The sequence below is a fragment of the Puma concolor genome, chromosome B1, assembly GCF_028749965.1.
Source record: "Puma concolor isolate L17-30 chromosome B1, mPumCon1.1.hap2, whole genome shotgun sequence".
In the NCBI taxonomy this organism is placed as follows: domain Eukaryota; kingdom Metazoa; phylum Chordata; class Mammalia; order Carnivora; family Felidae; genus Puma; species Puma concolor.
In genome coordinates, this window is record NC_141670.1 from 113,853,110 (window position 1) to 113,871,201 (window position 18,092).

At 42.8% G+C, this 18,092-nt stretch overlaps 1 long non-coding RNA gene across 1 annotated transcript; it reads right to left on the reverse strand.

Moving 5' to 3' along the window:
• Positions 1-15,069: 15,069 nt before the first annotated feature.
• LOC147581817 (uncharacterized) lies at positions 15,070-17,675 on the reverse strand. Its single transcript, XR_015250290.1, has 2 exons — positions 17,523-17,675; positions 15,070-16,138 (listed from the first exon to the last, which is right to left on the reverse strand). It is a non-coding gene; the product is annotated as an uncharacterized LOC147581817 (long non-coding RNA).
• Between the last annotated feature and the right edge of the window lie 417 nt (positions 17,676-18,092).

The window sequence follows — 18,092 nt, forward strand, 5'->3', positions numbered from 1 at the left end:
GCGGGGGTTAGCTCTAGGGAAAGAGCCCTGAGGAAATGAGGCAGGTTGAATAAGGGTGAGAAGAAGGAAAGAGAGTTCTCAGGCTGGGGAGCTCATAGGGCTCACAGGTGTCCAGGAAGCAGTGCGAGGGCACCAAGGCTGAAGGAATGTCAACACAAAACAGAGAATGGTCCGCCTCTCTCTCACACCTTCACTTGATTTGACTTGATGTTCCCAAGCCTTTTGAGGGGGGAGTTTTCTTATAAAATCCCTGTCACTTTCCAGAAGGCCGTTATTGCCTATCTATATCAGAACAAGGACACTCATCTGTCCCTGAAGCTCTTCAACTATCCACTGCCACCAGCAGATACCCACTCCCCTGCAAGTCTGTGAAGTCAGGAATGATATGACATCATTTCTATATAACATCAGTTCTATAGTATCAGTTCTTCCCCCTACTGTATTAATTTCCTGTGGCTGTTATAACAATTTATCACAAACTGGGTTGCTTAAACAGAAATGTATTCTCTCATAGTTTTAGAAGCCAGAAGTCAGAAACCAAGGTGCTGGCAGGGCCGCACTCCCTCCCGAGGCTCTAGGGGAGAATCCTTCCTTGCCTTCTCCGGCTTCTGATAGCTGTCTGCATTCCTTGGCTTCCTTCGCTTCTGGTCACATCGCTCCAATCTCTGTCTCCATGTTCACATTGCCCTCACATCAAATTCTCCTCTAGGTCTTCTCCTCTTCACTCAGTCTCAGATTTTTTTTTTCTGCCTTTCTGATAAAACCACCTTATTAGATTTAAGGCCTGCCCAGATAATCCAGGATGATTTCATCATCTCAAGATTTTTAATTTAAGGGGAGCGCCTGGGTGGCTCAGTCGGTTAAGCGTCCGACTTCGGCTCAGGTCATGATTTCACGGTTCGTGGGTTCAAGCGCCACATCAGCTCTGTGCTGACAGCTCAGAGCCTGGAGCCTGCTTCGGATTCTGCGTCTCCCTCTCCCCCTGCCTCTCCCCCTGCCCCTCCCCTGCCCGTGTTCCGTTTCTTTCTCTCTCAAAAATAAACATCAAAAAAAAAATTTTTTTTTTAACTTTTAACTTAACTACATCTGCAAAGACCCTTTTCCCAAATAAATTACCTTCACAGGTTCCAGGGATTAGGATGTAGCCATATATTTTAGGGTACTACCATTCAACCTACCATCAGAAGAACAAGTAAACAAAATGGGAACATAAATGGAGGAGTACGCTATTTTAGAACCTCACTCCACCCCAGCCATCAAGGAAAATACTAAAATGAGAGGTTGTATAGCGATGCCTCATAGAGCATACCAGAAAAGAACAATGGGTACCTGTCCCAGCAATTTTTTTTTTTAATTTTTTTTTTCAACGTTTATTTATTTTTGGGACAGAGAGAGACAGAGCATGAACGGGGGAGGGGCAGAGAGAGAGGGAGACACAGAATCGGAAACAGGCTCCAGGCTCTGAGCCATCAGCCCAGAGCCTGACGCGGGGCTCGAACCCACGGACCGCGAGATCGTGACCTGGCTGAAGTCGGACGCTTAACCGACTGCGCCACCCAGGCGCCCTGTCCCAGCAATTTTGACAGCCGGGTGTGTGATCTTAGATGATTCATTTATGCTTTCAGAGCCTCAGTTTTCTAATCCGTAAAAGAGGGGTTGTGTGGGATGTTCTTTGAGGACTCTTCCAATCTCACCACGCTCTATACAAAGTCAATCCTACCCAAAAGGGGAAAAAAAAAAAAAAAAAAAAGGAAAGAAGGAAGAAACTTGGCAAAACTAATCTGAAGAAGCAAAGCAGACTTGTTTGCCACCAGGCATACCCGTTTTTCTTCTGTGCTGTAGGGAGACTCCGTGCCAGAAAAGCAAGCGCACGGGTTTCTGGAGACTTGGTTCCATCTGAAATCTGTGCCAACTCTATGAGATCTTGAAAAAGTCATTTAAGGGGCGCCTGGGTGGCTCAGTCGGTTGAGCGGCCGACTTCGGCTCAGGTCATGATCTCGCGGTCCGTGAGTTCGGGCCCCGCGTCGGGCTCTGTGCTGACAGCTCAGAGCCTGGAGCCTGCTTCATATTCTGTGTCTCCCTCTCTCTCTGCCCCTCCCCCCGTTCATGCTATGTCTCTCTCTGTCTCAAAAATAAACATTAAAAATTTTTAAAAAAAAAGAAAAAGAAAAAGAAAAAGTCATTTAACCTTCCAGAACCTGTCTGGCTTTTGCGGAAAATAGGAAAACTGAAAGAATGCCATGGGGAAATAATGTAGACCCACGTGGAGAAGGTATGGAAGGCATTTAGCGGCAGCTGCCTGGTACACGTCGTTTCTTTCTGTTTGCCCTGCCCAGGGGAGAGTAAATAGATCTGATCTTAACCAAAGTTGCAAAGTGTTTGAACTTCACTTTTCACCTGCTTCCCTGCACTTTTCTTTTCCCTCTTACTGGTAACCTTTCCAGGCAAGGAATTTGTCATTTATAGATGTTTATTGATAAAACTGAAATGATTCATAACCAAAATGCCACCTGTGGCAGCCTTCCAATTATTTTGTATCTAACTGCGGAATGCAGGCCACAAGATATTTGGATGTGAGCAACCAGGTGACAGAAGACCAGGGAGCAGGAGCAGAGAAGCTGCTACTAAAGTCCTCTGACATGAAACTCGGCCCCTCTGCTGACTCAAAAAAGGACTCTCTTCAGGTATTTTAGAATTTGCATGCTAGGACTGAATGCAAGTGCATGTAGACTCCCCTCTTTCTTACAAAGTCAGGCTGAAAACTAGAAACTCATTCTAATCTGCTGTGATTTAAATAAAATAATGAGAGTACATATGCTTAAGAACAAGAAGTCTATTCCATTGTCATGTTCACCTTCCCCAAATTTACTTATCGTGACTACTTCTTCTTCACCCAAGATATCAAGATGTATGATGAATGTTTTCTGAGATAAATTTGTGTTGTGTTAATATTCTATGAGGTTTTTTTTTAATGTTTATTTGTTTTTGAGAGAGAGAGAAAATGACAGGGTTGGGGCAGAGAGACAGGGAGACACGGAACTCAAAGTGGGCCCCAGGCTCCATGCTGTCAGACAAAGCCTGACACAGGGCTCGAACTCACGAACTGTGAGATCATGACCTGAGCTGCAGTCGGACGCTCAACCGACTGAGCCACCCAGGCGCCCCTGTTTGAAGAGGTTTTATTGTCCAAACCTTCCCCACAGCTCTGATTCAAGAGTACAACAAATCAGATTTCTTGTTTCTTTTCATATAAATACATTTCAAAAGAAAGTGGCAAACGATACTGAATGTAATCCAGACCGGCTAATGTTCATGTGGAACATTGTATTCAGAGGGAGATCATTTTTTTTCATAAAATCTAAATTTGTTGTATTTCCAATACAGTTTCAATACAGTGGCATAATTAGCCAGACCTTTTGACATAGAGTATTAAGATGAATGAAAAGGGATTAGTTTTTACCTTCCCAGGGCCAAAACAATCTAGTAATTGGAATTAGCACATGAGACGTCATCTAAGAATATTCCAACACGTCATTTTATGCTACTAAGACCATGTCACTTATTTTTTTTAATTGGTCTGAGACAAAGAGGTTTTCATTAACTCTTACCAACAGTATTCCGAAGAAGAGTCAGCTTCAAATAAAGCCATATACTTTTTTAATTATGTGTAACTGTGTCAAGGTGTTCTTGGGGAAAAAAAATATAAAGCTTCCTCATAACCCTTACTAAGAATCTTACCATGGGGACTTTGCTCTTACTTAAATTAAGAGTCAATCCTTTATTAAATATATCCTAACTGGCTATCACTATTATAGGAAAATCACCTCTATGAATGAGGAGATTAGGGGTAGGGGAGGCAGGGAGAGTCTGAACTGAATTGTTTGTTCTGTTACAATTCAGCAACACTTCAGAGATTGCTTTGCAAAAATATAAGGTGTTACTTTAAAATTTTAAGCATTATCCTATATCAAATGTAGTGTGCAGTTAAACTTTGTGCTAGAGCTTACGGATTTTGTGAGCTCAATAAGGAATGAGACATCTTTGATAAATACATTAGAAGTATTCAAAGAATTTATATTTCAGTTCTCTATGAGTCAGAGAGTTTTCCCAGTTTGGTTATTACTTATCTCATTTTTTATTTGTTTTTGTAGTTATAACTATAAGCAGATAGGACTTACAAGAAATGTTGATACATAGCATATGTATATATGTGCATAAATATTTATCCATACATTTATACAGGGTGACCTATCTAAAATCATAATGCTTTACATGGACCTCCTACTAGGAATGTTTATATATTAGTTTCTCTATATGTGAAAAACAGAATATAGACAGAGAGAATATGCTCATAATTATGTGACTGTTTTAAACTCTTTCTTAATTAAAAATGGTGAAAAATCAAATGAAACAAAGCACCAGCATAAAGTTGACGCATTTTACTTCTAAGTGGATAGCCCTGATTTAGCTTATGACAACTTATTTGTTATAAGCTTTGTCTTAGTAAGTATAAACTCAAATATAAAGAATAAAAATCTGGCAAGAATAAAAACCTTAACAAAAGCCATTGTTGATAATAATAATGGGGGCACCTGGGTGGCTCAGTCGGTTAAGCGTCCGACTTGGTTAAGTGTCAGACTTCAGCTCAAGTCATGATCTCGCAGTTGGTGAGTTCGAGCCCTGTGTCTGGCTCTGTGCTGACAACTCAGAGCCTGGAGCCTGCTTCTGATTCTGTGTCTCCCGCTCTCTCTGCCCCTCCCCCACCCACGCTCTGTCTCTTTCTTTCCTTCTCAAAAATAAATAAACATTTCACAAAAATAAAAAAGGAAAAGAAAAAAAGAATGAAAACCACCATCAATGACTTCCAAAACAGTGAGATATTTTTTCAGCTCAACAGTAATGTTTATCAACTAACACCTAATAGTAAAATAAATAAATAAATAAATAAATAAATAAATAAATAAATAAGTGTGGCTATTATATCACAGACCCGTTGAATATCAGTTGTTTTGAAGGTCTAATTTATGTCAATTTCATAGTTTTCAGATATCTGCTTATAATGTGAGGTAGGAAATCAGACATAATAAATCAATTAAAATCAATGAATTTTATCCAGATCAGTAATTCATCCTATTTTAGAGATAATTGAATTTTTTCATTTCACAAAGAAATGTTTATTTTTGTTGTTTTCCCTCTATTCCTCAGCCTCACATATGTCTTTGTCCTTCACTATCTATAGGTCCTAGCCAGGTAGGCAGAAGCCAATGATCCAGTAACAAGTAGAATACAGAAATAAGTTCATAGGGGGCAGTAAATACTCTTAGACATGGTAATAAGGAGATAATTTGAGGGCCTCACTGCTTCTACCACAGCATCATGGCTCAAGTTCCTCTGCCCTGGCAGACTCCTCATTCCTCATGGGCTATACTATATGGCTCCCAAATTTGGAACTTCTGGGATGTATCCTCTTTTGAGGAACTCTACAAATACCCTTACCTATGGGAGACTCTGGTCTGCTGGTTTGGTGGTAAAGCAAGGTGACAACAGCCTTGAACCTGATCTAAACTCTCACCCCTGCCTTCCTTCAAATCCTGGGAGCCCTTTGAGGTCAGGATAAGCTCACTGATTGGCTTGTAGCTTTTCAATGAAATAATCCTTGGAGGAACCTGGAAATAATGTACTTTCCCAGTGTTTACAAACCTCCAAAAGATATGTTTAAAGGAAAAAATATCAGATAGCAACATTTAAGCCAAATCACAGCATTTCTTACAATACAAATGATTATAATAAAATGACTGGGGAGGTGAGGCGTTAACTTAACCTGTAGTTAGAAGTAAATTTTCAATTTAAAAATGCAATACTGTTTAAATTCAATGTGGGAAACAAAAGACTCAAAAAACACTCTCCTGGGGCACCTGGGTGGCTCAGTCAGTTGAGCGTCCGACTTCAGCTCAGGTCATGATCTGCTGGCTCACGAGTTCAAGCCCAGCATCAGGCTCTGTGCTGACAGCTAGGAGCCTGCTTTGGGTTCTGTGTCTCCCCCTCTCTCTGCTCCTCTCCCACTCCCACTCGGTCTGTCTCTCTCTCTCTCTCTCTCAAAAATAAATAAACATTGGGCGCCTGGGTGGCGCAGTCGGTTAAGCGTCCGACTTCAGCCAGGTCACGATCTCGCGGTCCGGGAGTTCGAGCCCCGCGTCAGGCTCTGGGCTGATGGCTCAGAGCCTGGAGCCTGTTTCCGATTCTGTGTCTCCCTCTCTCTCTGCCCCTCCCCCGTTCATGCTCTGTCTCTCTCTGTCCCAAAAATAAATAAACGTTGAAAAAAAAAAAATTTAAAAATAAATAAATAAATAAATAAATAAATAAATAAATAAACATTAAAAAAAATTCTTTTAAAAAAAAAAAAACAGTCTCCTAAAATTAATCTGCAAACCATCCTACTCTCTAGTATGCTCTCATCTTCCCCCAACCAGGCACATCAGTATAACCATCTCTCTCGTCTTTGATTTTTCTGTGATCATTTCTATATAATTAAAAGATTTAGTCAGTCTTTTTTTTTAACTCAGCTTATGCCCATTAAAGATTTAGAAATATTGTTTCCATCATCCAGAAGTCAGCTTAACAAATGACCACAAAGTGAACCTACTAAATTAACTGAATCATCTGGTTGAACCACAATCCTAGACCCTGACTCTGCTTTTTGTTCTCATTTTAATTCATTCATTCTTTTTCCTTTCTTGATTTTTTTTTCTCTCTCTGTTCAACACATTCCCATGTACTTGGAGAAGGTGGAGAATGAGGAAAGCATCTATGATCTGTGTGCCCTTTCTAACACATAAGAAGAAAATAAGTAAATCTTTCAAGATGAAAAACATTACTTTCATTTTTATTGACTTTTGTAGATCTTACTTGATTTTTGCAAATCAGAAACCAGTAGAATGACATTAATGCTTTGGGGAAAGAGGGAGGAGTTGTCAACGGTGGCAAAAAAGAATAAAGAGCTATAAGAATACAGTTTTAACTCCTACAACTCACAGTACCTCTCCTGTGGGAAAGGAAGAGAATACAGAATATTCTCCATAAATGCATCCTTGAGAGAAAAGACTAGATACTTCAGGGGAGAATACGGAGGGCAAACATAAAAAATCTAAAAAAAATTTTTTTTTCAACGTTTATTTATTTTTGGGACAGAGAGAGACAGAGCATGAACAGGGGAGGGGCAGAGAGAGAGGGAGACACAGAATCGGAAACAGGCTCCAGGCTCTGAGCCATCAGCCCAGAGCCTGACGCGGGGCTCGAACTCACGGACCGTGAGATCGTGACCTGGCTGAAGTCGGACGCTTAACCGACTGCGCCACCCAGGCGCCCCTAAAAAAATTTTTAAAAAGTAAGAATCCTATTGCTTTTGATTCACAAATTGCCTGCAGGAAAAGGGACTTTTTCACATCTTCAGGTGGAAAAAAAAAGTTGCCATGTGTGAATTTGTGTATATTTACACTCAGATAAGGACAATGATGGAAAACCATACTTGTTCCAGGATTACTCCAGCAGGACATTTAAACATCTTTCAGTGAGTCAGTGATTTTAGTTTCTTGGAAGTTGGGCTTGGGAAACACACTAAATACACCTGTCTGAACAAAAAGGTAGTTATTATAACTTCAAGAGTGACATAAACAAATGATCCAACATCCTCCCAAGAGACAGTGTAAATATCAAAAGCGCTAATAAGTGGAGGCTGTCCCCTCATGACAGAAGGTGTGGTATGTGTACAATTTCAAGATAAGAATGAAATCATGGCACTTAAACAGTAACAGCACTGTTAGCTACATGTAATATTTGAAAAATATGACAACCATCTCAATCTGCTCAAGTAGCTCTCGTAGTAAGGGTGAAATTTTATCAACATTGGTTAACTTATGGTGTATTAGAAAACTAGCCAGGAGATAAATTGATGGATTAAAAGATAAACTACTCACAGGCAGACAAACAGAAGGACAGATAGAGTTACAATCAAATGTGGACTTTACTCAGACGGAAAGATAATAACTTGCCCCAAGAAGTGATGGGTCTGCTAGGAAAGCCTTGAACACAGAATTTTCTGACTTAGTTTTTAATTTAGTTCTCACAGTGTCATGCCGCATAACAGAGAAAAACTCTAAAAGACCCTAGGACACTGTTTTCTATCTGTTAAATGAGGCTAATGGTATTTTCATACAGTTTTTTGAGGGCAAAAGACATATGAAATATTTAAAAGACTCTGGAAGAGATGCCCTCTATTTTTTTTTTAATGTTTATTTTTCTTTTTGAGAGTGAGCGCGAGCTGGGGAAGGGCAGAGAGAGAGAGGGACAGAGGATCTGATGCAGGCTCTGTGCTGACAGCAGAGAGCCTGATGAGGGACTCGAACTCATGAATGGTGAGATCATGACCTAAGCCAAAGTCAGACCCTTGACCGACTGAGACACCCAGTCGCCCCAGAAATCCCTTCTATTAATTGGAGCTATTTGACATGACATCATTTTATTCAGTAATGGGAGTTCAGTCAATAGACAAGATATACAGAATGAATTATGAAGGGTCCTCAGGGGGCTCTTTGTTGAAAAGGGTAACTGACTATCTTTCTAGATTTCAACATAAGGTGAGAGAGGGGGTCACCCTCTAGATCCTTTCCAATTCTTATTGTATATTGATCCTAATTTCTCTTTTTTTAACTTTCTTTTTAATTTTTTTTTTTTTTTTTTTTTTTTTTTTTTTTTTGAGAGAGAGAGAGACAGAGCATGAGCAGGGGAGGGGCAGAGAGAGAGGGAGACCCTGAATCGGAAGCAGGCTCCAGGCTCTGTGCTGACAGCACAGAGCCTGACGCGGGTCTCGAACCCATGAACCGTGAGATCTGGACTTGAGCCAAAGTCTGACGCTTAACCAACTGAGCCAACCAGGCACCCCTGGATCCTAATTTGTCCTGCACATTTAGAGAAGTGCTAACTATGAGACCCATGGGATAGAGATGGAAAATAAGACAGTGTGTGCCCTCAAACTTTACTTTCAAAAATACCATAGAATTCTCAAGAGATTGTGTGACAGCACAGATTGAGAGCCCCTTTAAAATAGGGGTGCCGGGGTGGCTCAGTCAGTTAGGCATCCAATTCTTGATCTCAGCTCAGGTCATGATCTCCAGGTTTGTGAATTCCAGCCCTGCATCGGGCTCTGGGCCTACAGTGCGGAGCTTGCTTGGGATTCTCTCTCTCTCCCTCTCTCTCTCTCTGCCCCTCCCCTGCTCTCTGTCTTTTTCTTTCTCTCTCAATAAAAAAACAAACATTAAGAAAAAGTTTAAAATAGGGGCGCCTGGGTGACTTAGTTGGTTAAGCATCCGACTTCAGCTCAGGTCATGATCTCGTGGTTTGTGAGTTCAAGCCCCGTGTCAGGTTCTGTGCTGACAGCTCAGAGCCTGGAGACTGCTTCAGATTCTGTGTCTCCCTCTCTCACTGCCCCTCCCCTGCTCACATTCTGTCTGTCTGTCTATCTGCCATTCTCTCTCTCTCAAGAATAAATAAACACTAAAAAAAATTTTTAGGGGCACCTGGGTGGCTCAGTCGGTTGAGCCTCCGACTTCGGCTCAGGTCATGATCTCATGGTCTGTGAGTTCAAGCCCCGCGTCAGGCTCTGTGCTGACAGCTCAGAGCCTGGAGCCTGATTCCGATTCTGTGTCTCCCTCTCTCTCTGACCCTGCCCCATTCATGCTCTGTCCCTCTGTCTCAAAAATAAATAAACATTAAAAAAAAATTTTTTTTTAATTTTTTTAAAGAAAGTTTAAAATACACTCAACTACCATTTTTCATTATATGAACCACTCCTCATGCTACCTTACTCACATCACACAAAGAAATAAGAATTTTTGCCAGAAAACAGGAAACTGTATTGATTCTCCCATTTCTTCTTCTCCTGTGCTTCACAAAATTGGGAAGCTACACATCAACTTACATTTATCTGTCCCTTCTGGAAAAGGTCAAAATGAGCCAATTTTAAATCATTTTTGGCAATGAGACAAACTTGAATTGGGAACAACCTTTTGGATCAGTAAGTAACTGGTCTGCTGTGATGAAAGGGACCTTGTAGAAGGTTCCCTGGCATTCTTCCCTGGCTCACATTCTACCATCAACAACTAGTATACGGTCTAGCATTGCTACCAACAGACTGTGTCCTTGGGATCATTATCTTTCCCCTTTGTCTCCTGACACCCATCCACCCAGAGTTTCTTCTTCAGCACGAGAAGTCATCTTCCTTAAAATTTCAAATGACTTTACTATAATAACAAAGGCATGAGGGTGCAAACTAGACAGGTAGGTAATGATAGGTAAAATTTCATTTCTCCTTTGAGTTCAGCGTGGTTTAGCACAATAACCAGATTCCTAACAGGTTTTCTACATTTTGCTCCTCACTCCATTTGCATGTTTTTACAATGTGGATGTCCTTGTCACTCAGTCCTTACTCGCATTTCTCTTTGGTTTCAAGATAAAATTACTCAAACCTCAATTTCAACATCTTATTCTCCCTGGGAGTATCTAGGAAAGAGTTCTTGTAAACTAGATTTCCGAGCTCTTATACTGGGCTTAGGTCAACCTGACAATCTGAGCATTAATTTTCCTACTGTTCAGAATGATCCCTGAATTCTCTTTTCTAGAATGACCCGCCCAGGACAAATAGTAGAGCTTGGTTTTTCTGTTCTCTTTAATTCAATCATTTCCCTTTCCTTCTCTCTAGCAGGTAAAACATTTCTGACTTTCTCCATCCCCCATGTAATATATTTGCTTTTCTTATCTCTGCATTTTCCTCTCGTTTTTTTTCAAATGTTCCACATGGACATTCTATATTTCTTTCTCCAGAGGATTCTAACCCTGTAGTTACGGTCACCACCAGTTCAGTGTACTAGTTAATATTTGGAGGTAGACACATCTAGATTCAAATTCCGACTCTGCTACTTACCACCTATATGATCTAAAGTAATTTCCCACTCATTCTGCACACCAGTGGTTAGAAGCTAGATGACCTCGGGCCCACGACATAATCACTCCAAACCTCACTGCCCCCGCATTTGTTTTTTTTTTTTTTTTTTTTAATTTTTTTTTTTCAAAGTTTATTTATTTTTGGGACAGAGAGAGACAGAGCATGAACGGGGGAGGGGCAGAGAGAGAGGGAGATACAGAATCGGAAGCAGGCTCCAGGCTCTGAGCCATCAGCCCAGAGCCCGACGCGGGGCTCGAGCTCACGGACCGCGAGATCGTGACCTGGCTGAAGTCGGATGCTTAACCGACTGCCCAGGCGCCCCGCCCCCGCATTTGTAAAATGACAATTGCCTACCTCATAAGGTTGTTGTAAGGAATGAATGTGACGATCAATACAAAACTGCTTGGCATAATTGCTAAATAAACTAAGCAACCCACAAATATTAGTTATTATCGTTATTACTAATGTAGACCCATACTGTCTACACTTTGTGGTCACTTTGTTCTCAATACAAATGCTATTATTTCTTCAGCCCAGACTTCAGCATACCTCATGAGCCAGAGGCTTTCTCTCATGGTCCATACAAAGTTTAGAGTAGAAAGCTGGGGGAGCTGGAAGGACTGCCAGACTTTTTACGCAGCCAGAGCCATTGAAACACATCTGAATTTGAGTTGTGATGAGTCCTCACTCGTCCCAGCTCTTCTGTACGTCACAGCTTATGACCACAGCAGCTTTCACCTCCGGACACCAAAACCTAAACACTGAGATTATGATAAGTAGGAGAGCTACAACTAAAAAACACCATGGAACCAGAGACCTTCTATAAAACCACGTGGTGAAGACTACAAGGGGACAATCCACGTAGTGCTTCAGGATCCCACTGTGTATGTGTTCGGGATGGGGGGAGGGGGGTGTCAGTGCTCCAATTAAAGAGAAATGCAGGATGGGAGATCTGAGCCTTGCATCAGTCACTTCACTGAATTCTGGCTTGTTTCCGCTGCAACTTCCAAGGTCCCCATCCTCCTCCATTGCTCTAAAATCCATTCCTCCAGAAATGAGAGCCCATCAGAGAGAATATCTTCTGTGAGAGAGGTGGTCCAGTTGCTGCAAACTCTTGCTAGAAATTCCAAGGAAGTTTACCAGGTGTTATCTATAGGGTGGTGTTGAATAAAGCATTTCAAGTACCGATTATTCTACAGGAAAGAGCTTAGCTTTTAGAGTTTGTTGTTTGTGGCAGTGGTGATGATGAAACCCAACCCACTTCCCTGAAAAGTAAAGGGAATACATAGAGTACTACAAATTATTTGTTGTAACAATCGAAATGGAAGTTCTGAAGTGAAAACTGGGAGGTCTATATATTAAACTAAAAATTTTTATTTGAAAACCAAGATTATGCCGGCAGAAAGGCCATTTTAAAATCAGCACAGTAACTGGACTTTTCCTATAATGAATGTAGACTCAAACAATGATGTCTGTTAAGTGAAGTCTGTTAAAGACTTGCAAACCCTCGCAGATTATCTAAAACAAAAATAATACTATACTCCTGAACTTACAAGAGCAGTCAACCCAAAGGCTTTACCCAGTTCAGGGTGTCTCTCAATGGCTTTACTTTCTGAAATTGCTATCAGAAATTAAAAGAAATTCCGTGTAGCTACTTTTCATGGAAGTTCAGATTAGTCAAACTACATAAAATATATAAAGCCGTTTGTGTCTCAATTCCTATTATAAATGAAGTAAAACCATTGTAGACTTTGGGGGTCTTTTTCTCACTGATGATCCCAAGGTATTTATTATCCTCCCCAACACCAATAACCATGTTGACATACCCTTTCCTGTCCAATTCTGCATGTACTAAAACCATACGGTTATAAATAAAACTCCGAGTCATCACTTGCATTTGAATGAAATAATCCTGAAACGATTCTGCATTTTACTGTGGCCTTACCTGTTTTGGTCCCTGTGGGCCTCCCACTTGAAATGATTCAGTGCAGAAGATGGCCAGAGCGGACTGAGGAATCCTGAAATTGGGGGTTCTGATTCCTGATGCAATCTCTATCCCAATCTACTGCATTAGTTCCTTCCTCTTTATTCCCAGTTTGGTAAAGAATGTAGGTGGAGATGCTGTGGGCACATTTGCACACATGTTCCAACTGATTTGGAAAAGGAATGGGTGAGAGAGGGGTATCCGAGTTAAAATCAGGCAGGCATTTCAGATTTCAAGAGACAACTGAAAAGGGAACATCTGTTAGACCCCTGAGTTGGAGGGCAGTCTGTGTTAGTTCTCCCTAACTCTGAGTATGTGCACGTTGTGGAGCGGGTGGAGTCTTCCATCCTCAAATCTGAAAAGATTGAGAGATTTTGGAAGGCCCAGATGTGCCAAAGGTCAGAAGGATCAATACACAGACCCTACCACGGAAAGGTGGTGGGGAGAGAGGCGGATGGAAAACCGCTGCAAAAGGGAAGCCAATGAAAGGTAAGGAAGTTTCTGAATAATTAAAAAGTTAAGAAGAAGCAAACTCAGTTGCCAAGGGGGAAGGAGGTGGGGGTGGGGGGTAAAAAAATAAAAAAAAAAAAGCAGTTGATGTGGTAATTAAGAATTTGGTGAGAGCCTGGGCAGGTCACCTCCTTTCTCAGATCAGAGCCCCATCAGAAATTCTTTCAAGTGTCCTTCTGCGTCGCCAAAGATGACAACAGCAAATCAATAAGTGCTTGAAATGAAAGGGGTTGTTGGCGAGCCCCCAGGCTACAGATTTCCCGCCGCCAGCCTTTTCTGAACTCCTAGCGTGCCTTTGCACCGCCTCTCTTAAGAAGAGCTACCTTTTATTCTTATTCTCAGGACGAAGGTAAGTGCTCAGTTAGCATATCTATTAAATGTCGGCTGTATTTCCAGCTCTCCGAGCGCGCTGAGAGCGCGCTGCCGCAGCTGGCCAGCCGGTCCGCTAGGCAGGAGGAGAGGGGAAGACTGGCCAGGCGGCCAGCGGGTCCACACACCTCCGGGGCTGGCCCAGCTTCTCCCAGGATTTAGCACTGCTGGGTTAGAGCTCAACAGTCTCTGCCAGAGCAAAGGGCCTGAGTGACCGCGGCCACCAGAGCGCTCCTTCTAACTCATGTATTTACAAGCAAGCACAAAATCATTACCCACAGGAAAGAACCAATGCTCCAAAATTAACGCTTGCACAAATCACCGGAAACTCTGTTCTGAGTTCCAGACACTGGTCTGTTACCCTTGCAATATTCATCCCTTCCCTAATATGTCTCGGTTTAACAATCTTTCCAGAGCCCAGCATCCCCGGGACGTTTTAATTAGGTAATTCATTAGTGAGTCAATACAGACATTTATATATTCTTTTAGCTCGAGTGGTTAAGTACTAATTTCGAAATGATTATAAAACACAGGAATAGGCAACGCATAGTAATTTTAATTTATATGCAAATCAATTGGTTCATCTTAATTCCTTAAAAAAAAAAAACCCAAAAAACAATTATTGTATTGTAGCATCGGGGGTATGGATCAAAGCGCCCGAATGGACAATTCCGAAACCGGACCTGGACTGGGGAGGGAAATTCTAAAACCGCCAACAAATCAATAACGTTTGAGGCAGTTAAACATCTCTAGCCATTGGTATTTACATACTCGCTTGTTGTCAGATAAGGAGCTGGGGAAATTGCTTGCCTGGGTTGAGATCATAATCCAAAGTGAAGAAAGTAAATGATAGCACGCACCCCGTCAGGGCGGGCTCTAAAATAATACTGTACCTTTCCCAAATCCTGACTCTTGGGTGAGAGTGAGTTGGCGGAGGTCATCCTAAATTTGTCCTCGGTTTTGCCCGCTTTGCTCACAAAATTGTCCGTCCTCCCTATGCTTTGATTTTTGTTCTAACAGTTGTCACCCGTCTGAAAATACTAGAGGGAGGGGTATAATTCAGAATCTCACTAAAAATTCTATGAATCCATTTAGCCAACACCGCTCTTCTTATGCTGATTTGGGGGTAGGGGGGAGGGGACGCATATGTTTAATTCCCTGTGTCCTCCCACCATTAAATTAGATGACCAAAAAAGACAGAAAAAACGGCTGTGAGAAATTATCTAGTGCATTGGCTTACTGGAAGGTTATTACCTTTAGATATAGTTTAAATTTTTTGGAAAAGTAAAAAGGGGGTATTGTTCCAGAGGACAACAAAAAATTGAGATATTCTAGAACAGTGACTCTCACTGGAGATCACCGGGAGATCCACCGGAGTTGTTTACGTAAAAGTGTAACATCCTTGAAATTCACAGATACATAAGGTCAGTGTCTCCCCACCCCCGGCTCCCGGCCCAGGCGATCTGGCCCTTAAGGAGCTGGTACCTTTGATGCTACAATCTTGTTTACATCTGCCGGGCAGGGAATTGCTTGCTTTGCTCGGACGCTCCCTCCACCCCCTTCTAATTTGAAGTAATCGGAATCTAAATACAATCGCCACGGCCCACTCTTTCATTTCTGCTCTGACGAGGGAAAAACCTGAAATCCGTGTCTTAAATCAGCTCGGTGGTTTGTAGCCCCCCAGCACCCTGCCTCTCCGCTGCATGCCTAATGTATTCCCTAGTGGTTCTGAGCATTAATTAGTTGTTTAATAGGAGTATGACTAAAAATGTAAAAGAAGGATTAGGAGCGTGAAACGTATGTCCAGCTCCTTCCGCACACTCGAGGAGGGAATGAGAATCATTCTGTATCTTCTATTTCTCCAGGAGCCATTAGCATTTCCCACCAGCTGCTCACTTCAGCTGCACTGGCGCTGGGCGAGGCGAAGACCCAAAAGCTCAGCGCGATGTCTGAGGCGGCCGGGACTGGGGTTAACCAGCCCCTGGCGGACGAGACTCCAGACAGAAGGAGGGGGGTGGGGAGGGGAACGTGAGCTTCCCGGAGCCCCTTCATCCCAGCCCGGGTTTGCAAACCTCCGAATCTTGAAAGGGGGTGGGGGGTTGCACGCGCTTATCTGCGCGTCTCTCCAGCGCTGCCCCTTTCTCTTTTCCTCGTCTCTCTGCAAGTCTCTGAATCTTCCCGTCTCTGATTTTCTCACTCTTTTCCCACTTTTCCATGAGATTCCTCATCTTCGCCACCAGATGAAGGGAGGTCGTTCTGCTAGAAGCGTCTCCTAATCTCTATAAAATGAAAAGGAAAAATGGGGAGGACATTAACCCATTACTCAGGGTAGTGGGGAGACAGCAGAAATCGTTGATGGATACAGATGAAAATGTCTTTCTCAGACCACCTTCTCTGGTTTGCAGTGACTTTAGATTTCGGTTGTGGAACTTGTTGAAAGAATTTGATTTTCTTGATTCAGCCAGAGTTCAAAAACCAGAAATAAAAATTCTCAGGAACAGAGGGGAAATAAAGATAAAAACAGCACGTGAGCTATTTCTCCTCTTTTCTCTCCCTTTAAGTAAAACGGTCTTGACTCTCCAACAGGTAGAGAGAGAAAGTTTGAGTTTTCATGGATGTTATGGGGAGGTTAGAGATGGCTTTAAAATGTAGATCTCTCAGTCAGTTTTCTTCGTGGCTGAAGAGGCTAGCCCTTTCCATAAAATGAGTCCATCTGTCGACTGTTAGCTATTTCAAAGTGAAGGGATTTAGCACTCAAAACAAATTGAGCAAGTTTGTTTGCCTGTTTTTACTGCTAACTCAAATGAATTCAAAACACGGAGTAATTCAAGAAAACACATAACACGTTCTAGACAGCCCCCAAATGCAGGGAAAGCCCAGCACCTATAGGGTGACCTGGGTTATTTTAAACGCCAAGCTTTTTAAAGATGTATGTATTTCACACATGCTCTCCCAACAAGTCATTTATTTCCCTAGAACTGAGAGAATTGGTATCCTGATTGAGGAAGAGCAATACAACTTTTGGAAGGAACTTTATTCTCTATTGAGGACAAAAGGGGAGGGCTTTTTCATGGCGCGCCTGGGCGAATTTTGTTCCTCTGCAGAAATTAATATTGATGGGAAAACCAAACCGGAACCTATGACTGCTTTCCGACGCTTTCCAAAAACGTACATTAACAGGACGCCCTTGAAATTGAAAACAAACTTTGTCTAGTATGCCTGGCAGAAGCCTTCACACCTGGTCTTCCAGACGAATCATATTTATAGTCCTTACACCCAAAGGCAGGACGAAGCAAAAACACCCTGCTAGCTACCAAAATACACGCCTTGCTCCAGTCAAGAAATCGGAAAATCAGGGCTTAGAAGTAAGACACACTTTCCGAATGAAAATGACTCCTCTAACTTCACGTCTTCTTCGATTTTTAAGAGCAAATGTGAATTTGAGAGTAGCTTCCCCTCCCACCCCCACCACCAAGCCTTGCAATTTAATACCATGCTCGCCAGGAACCTTAACCTCGTCATTTTAAAAAATGAGATATCCGTGACCCGGGGTGAACTTGTTGAGTGTAGGTACAGCAGAGGAAATTCTAGACTCTATGAACGCCCGAACCTCGTCCAGAGCAATCCTTTCGTGTACTCTGGTCAGTGCGCGACCGTGCCCACCTGCGCGCGGACAGCGGGTGCAGCGTGCTTGGTCCACCCGCCTTGACCTCGGGCGTGGTGTCCCGGCCGGCGGTGCTGGGCCAAGTCTCTGGGCCTTCCCCGGCTGACTAGTCTCGGTTGTCGCCTTCCCAGCCCTCTTCCCCACCATCCCTCCTCCCCTCTGGCCCCACTTTTCCAGATTACTCCTCAGTCCTCCTCTCTCACCCCCACTCCGCCTACTTTCTCTCCAGCCTCCAGTGAGTCCCTCACATCACCACCACCCCCACTCCGCAATCTCTCGTTTCTGTGAACTCGTCTCTCAACCCTGCAGGCCTGAAAGAAGGTCACATACAGGCACTCTCGTACTCACACCCTACATGCCTCGCCCCAAACAAAAACCCATGCACACAGTCCTTTGTTCCATTTCTTGGGCCACTTTCCCTGGCCTTTCCTCCTTCTCCGTCCTGGTTTGCTCCCCAAGAGTACGTTTCTGTCTCCCGGACCCTCCGGTCTCCTCCCCACCCCCACCCCCACCCCACCTCTGATTTATTAGAGCTCCCGGTTCGGCGCAGATTCCTTGTTCTGCTCCAT